Source organism: Trifolium pratense, linkage group LG5 (genome assembly GCF_020283565.1).
Source record: "Trifolium pratense cultivar HEN17-A07 linkage group LG5, ARS_RC_1.1, whole genome shotgun sequence".
Taxonomy (NCBI): domain Eukaryota; kingdom Viridiplantae; phylum Streptophyta; class Magnoliopsida; order Fabales; family Fabaceae; genus Trifolium; species Trifolium pratense.
In genome coordinates this window covers 39,543,638-39,549,703 of record NC_060063.1, presented here as the reverse complement: position 1 = coordinate 39,549,703, position 6,066 = coordinate 39,543,638, and positions in this window count along the sequence as shown.

Below are 6,066 nucleotides of genomic sequence, written 5' to 3'. Positions count from 1 at the left end.
TTGTCCGCAATGTATAACAATAAGCATAAAGTGAGAAAAGGAAGGGACACACCCGAGGAGCTAAGCTGTAGCAACTAGAAAGTCTATGTCCGGCGGTTTTGGTGGAGGCCTTTCTGCACTACGAACACATGAAACAAGAAAAAGCAAATAGCACGTGAACTTGTATAATAGTACAAAATCTGGTGGCTTAGGAGGAATATCCAGCGCATATAGTGAACCTGCATTAACAAAAGCATGGAAATCACAAAATCCACAGTTAACTGGTGAGTCAGGTAAAATAGGTGGAAGAGATGCATAAATGATGAAGGATGGCTGCTTTTTGTGCGGCTTAATCAGAGGTTCCATCAATAATTTTTCCTCTATGGGCAATGGTTGCTTGCGGCTAACATCCACACTTGTAGTGTCAAATTCAATTGTTATTGAATTCTTTTGAATTTCTACACAAGTGGTTGTCGGCATCAAAATTTCTTCACTTACAATGGCTGCATTGATCTCACAACAAACATTACAGACATCACATTTAGAAGCAAAAATTTCAAAAGACTTATCTACATCAAGCGAAGTATATAATTCATCTATATCAGATTCGAAGGAATTTTGTGGTGTGATCTCTTCCAGGCATTCACTTGAATTTATGTTGCTTATTTTGTGTTCATCAACAGAAACAAGTATTGTTTCAATGGGCTCACCTGGAGTTTCATCAACACTTGTATCACATTGCATTACCTCTAAGAGTGCAGCAGGTTGTACATCATAATGCAACATATTCTTCTCTTGAATTAGATGGGCATTGGAGACTATTTTCTCAACTTTGACTGCTAAACTTTGAAGAGAGGATTGCATCCATTCATCCATTTGCTTATTATGTTCAGCCATCTGCTTTATCAATTCTTCCAAACTAGGTTGTGGCTCAACCACCAATGAATCAATTTGCTGAAACTGTGGATGTGACCAAATAGGCTGCTCAGCAGCATATGAATTTTGTTCTTGATAGTATTGTCCTTGAAAATTACCTACAAATTGCGTCTCACCACAAAAAGTATCTAAAAATATAGGACAATCATCACTAATATGAAAACTCGAAGAACAAATATTACACATCACAGTTGGAATATAATTTTGATAGCAAGATTGTTGTTTTCTTGCATCCAAGCAATTTATGATATAAGCCAACTGGTCCGATGAATCTCCCATTTTTTATTGGTTTTTTTTTTGTCTAAATAAAATGAAGAGAAAAATAAAAACCGAGTCAAATAAAATATAAAAAAAATTAAAAATAACACCTAAAATCTCTAAAAATCAAACAAATCTAAATATAATTTTTTGGGAATTTTTTTTAAATGTATGGAAAATTCAAAAAAAATAAAAAGTGGTCTAAACGAAGGAATTTCGCAATTTCAGCCTCAATTTTCGTATCAAAGATAAGAAAGTGTTGTTCCTTGATTTTTTTTCGGATTTGTGGACCAAATTTCGGATCAATCTGAGATATCAACCGAAAATTAATTATTTTTTCAGCTTCACAGCAAAATTCAACGTCAGAACCTGAAACACAACAAAAACTCACAAAACAAAAAGTGTTAGTAACGTTAGTTTGTTCTAAATTTTACTAATCCTAATCAGAGATCCCCGGCAACGGTGCCAATTTGATCACTGTCGTTTCGTGATCAAAATAAGTTTTAATTAAGAAAAGTAGTAACAAGGTAATTTAACCTTGGTCGTCTCACAAGGACCTCTGATTTAATAATTAGGAAAAATAAGAATGATAAATAACACAATGAAATTATGGGGTTTTAATTGTTGGTTTCTGGAAACAGTTGAGAGAGAAACGAAAATCAATTAATAGAAAAGTGATTAATTAAGGATGATTGATCCACTGGTTAGGCAACTACGTTTGTTATATCCATCACAGGTTACTAAATTATATTCATTCAAATGTTTCTTGCTTGACTGGTGCAAAACTGATTATACAAGCGATTACCAGGTTTACAAAATTCGTTCGATTAAGCAAAGAACGTGTTCAACCAATCGAGGGCAGTGAACAAGCGTCACTAACAATGCGACTGATATCCTAACAAAATCTGGCCAGCCCTATTGCTAAGCGCCATAGATTATATCAGTTTCTATTCCAATAAATTCAAACAAGCGTTGAATTGATTCGAATAATTATGAAAACATAAACTCGAGAAGATTAAGCATCAAACGAATTCATGCATAGAATAATCAAAGAAACATGAAACTGACATAAAGAAGCAATAAACATATGAATGAAATTATTATTAGAATCCGAACCTCAGGAATATGTAAACGAGTTTTCGTCACCAATGAACCAACCTAGGGTTTCTAGGCTTCCATTAGAGCAAAGCAACCCCTGTTCTTATCTATTTCGTGAATTCAGAATTTTTGACCTAGGTTGTGTTTTTCTATTTATATTACATAGAAAAATTGGGCTCTTAAAGAATCGGGCCGAAAAACAATGTTTAACCCGATATTAATTATTATTATTATAAGTCTGGAATAAAAACGTAAATAAATGACTCCTTTGCGCTCCGAACTGGCTTCTGACCTCAACATGAAAGTTGTAGCTCTTTCTCTTATCTTTCTAACGCATATTCGCACACTTCAATCCGATACTCGTAGCTCAAGTTATGACCTGTAGAGTGAGCAAGATCAATATGCAATTAAATCCGAAAATTAATCAACGAAATACATTAGAGCTCAATTATGACCCAAAGTTTAGAAACATGGTAAAAAGTTAATATTAGGCTAGAAAAGCTTCCAATATGTCAAAGTACAAAGCCATAAAATATGTGCCAAAATGCACTGATCAAATTCCCCCACACTTATTCTTTTGCTCTCCTGAGCAAAACTCAAGTTTAAAGACTCAAGTAAAACCGTTTTTTTTTTTTTTGAGATACCAAAACATGATACAACGTCATAAGCAATCATGTTGTGAATTCGGATTGAAAACCACACCAATAATACTTTTGATGTGTGGGACAAATGAATTGAAGCAACCAAAACAAAATGGATGAGCAATAATTAATAAATCAACAATAAACGATGAAAGCGATAAAGAACACGATGAAATTGTTTACACAGTTCGGTTCAATAATGACCTAGTCTGGGGGAGAGAGAGCTCTCCGTTCCACTATGAATGATTCAACTTGATTACAAAGATTCAACCACAAAGAGTTACAAGATTTAGAGTTTTCCTAAATCTACCCTTTTCCCGAATCTCTTCCCGTGACCAAGAGATTCAATCAATAAGTGTTTCTAAGGTGTTACAATCACTTCCCCAACCCTAGAGATTACCCAAGAGAAACCTTCTAATACTCTAGCCTTCATGTTGGAGAAAGAACCCTAAAAATCACATTTTTCCTCCCTCTTGCGGCTGAAAACATAAAACAGGGGATATATATAATCCCGCTCCAAGCCTGGCGCAGCCCAGGCCAAGCCTGGCTCAGATGGCAGAGAGCATCACCGAAACCTGCATTTTCATTGAGCCTGGCGCAGCAAGCATCAAGCCTGGCTTGATGTCCTGTAACAAGACCAATTTTCTGTTTTCCTTGCACAATTCAAAGGCAATAACCAACAAATCAACACATTCTAAGATTCAAGTTCAAACCATGGATTGTATTTCAAAGATTGGCATAACTCATGTATATCAACCGTCAATGATAATCAAGCGTGTGTGTGTACTGCCTATTACTGTCAACCAGAGTCATGACATGATCCTTCTCAAAAACTACACAGTCAAGATACTAAGCTACCCTTTCTTTCCTACAACTCAGAGTTTGAGTTTAGATTTCAGCTTGAGGGGGAGCTATTCTTTTCTTGTTCTCACAGGCTTTTTGATTTTTTATACGCAGGGATACTACTTAAGTTCATTTTAGTTATGCTTTAGGTGCTACTCTACCTTTTCACCTGACGAGATCTCACTTGTAATGAGTCCAACCTGTTACTCAGAATAGAGCACCCTACACAGCATTTATTCCTCCAGTTTTAGGCACAGGAACTCAACATATTCATTATTGTTCCTCCAGTTTCGGGCACAAGAACTTATTCTATTTTTATTTTATTTTTTTTATTTTTTATTGTGTAGTATCCCATCATTTAATCTAGCCATGATCCTACAATCAAGTAATTAAGTTTTCCCCCAAACTTAGTCCTAATCATACCTCTTTATCGTATTCTATACTCAGACAACTTAGCTGATGACTGTGTATTTTAAAGATTTATCAAGCCACTACTAAGTTTGCAAGTTTTTCAGCAATTGTGCATTAAGGTGCAAAGATCATCATATCAAGTATGAAAACGAGAATTTCCAAAAAATTCACCAATCCTACAACTATATTGCTCTAGTCCTAAAACATGTAACTACTCATAACAATTGTATGCATGCTAAATTTTTTTTAATTATTATTATATTTGTTTTTAATTGACAGAAAAATAAAATAAATAAATGTTCCCCCCACACTTAAAACAGACATTGTCCGCAATGTATAACAATAAGCATAAAGAAAACAAAATTTATCACAACTCTCTGAATATAAGTCGTATGCTAACGATTTTTAATTTAGTGTAAAGAAGACAAAATTTAATACAAGATTGACACCGGAATTGTTAAATTTCATTAATTATAGTATGAGAAAATCTACCTACAAGTTTGAGAAAAGTTTATGCCATGTTTCTGTACCAGTACCCATTATTTGGTCAAACTGAACCAATTGGATAGTTAACCCTCAAAACAAAAATTATATTTGTATTCTTCACTCCCTAAGCTTTCCAACGAGTGGTCGTTTACTCAAATCGGACATCGTTTAGTATTTCAAATAAATTGTGGACGTTGAGGGTCTCATGCAGAATTTATGCAGGAAAGCTGAAAAAAAATTTGGAACACAATATTTCGGTTTATATAAACCAAAATTTTTTAGCATGACAAAAAAATTCGGTTCGTATAAACCGAAGCACTCCCAAGGGCAAAAACGGAAATTCAGGGGGTAGAAAAGAAATGAGGGAGGTCGGGAGAGAAACCATCATGATATTTACATCTAAGCAATCCATCAATGCTTATGTGGGTTGGAGTGGGTCGGTTGACCCGAGATTGGTTTCGTCGGGAAATACATTTAAAGGGTGCCCAGAAAATGTGTTTCATGAAGCTACAGTAACAGAAGAGCAAATCATAGGTGAAGGGGTTACTCATCTCAAACCACCAGACCCAATTATAGCGGCGGACGAGAGGGTTAGTGATGAATTTGAAGATGCCAAAGAAGATGATGAAGATATGGTGGCTGAAACTCCTTTGCATCATCACTAAAATTGTGATGGTGGTGGCTCTTGCCTTACACTTGAATTTATCAATGAATGCCTTCGAGGATTTTTCTATTCTAGCTTGGAATGTTAGAGGTTTTGCTAACAGGAGAAGTTGGAACCATATGCATGATCTGATTAACAGGTACAAGCCTGATGTTATAATTCTTTTTGAAACTCATACTTTGTTTTCATCCTCTGAGCGTTTCTGGAATTGAGTGGGGTATGAAAAAATTGAATTTCAAGAGGTGCAAGGCCAATCAGGTGGAATTTGGGTTATTCAACGTAGAGGTATGTGAACACAATCTCGAAAGGTGGAGATAAGTGGTTGTGTTCTAGGGTGTATGCCAGTCCAACATATACGGTGAGAGCATATCTGTGGGAGTATCTAGAACAAATTGCAAAAGATGTTTCTTTACCTTGGTTGGTAATTGGAGATTTTGATGATATTATGCTGCCTAGAGAGCAAAGAGGAGGTGTGTTCTCTGTTTCAAAAGCTGAACTTTTTGCTCAAAATGTGGATAAATGTGGTCTTATTGATCTAGGGGCTTTTGGATCAAAATTCACTTGGCAAGGTCATTGTAGAGGGTCTCGTTTGATTTCCAGAAGATTGGATAGAGGTTTTGCGAATTATGATTGGCGCATAAAGTTTGCATAAGCCTCTGTTAAGCACTTAGTGCGTCGACACTCGGATCACAACCCTTTATTATTACGTTGCAGTAACAATATGAAAAAATAAAGAAGGTAGACCTTTCC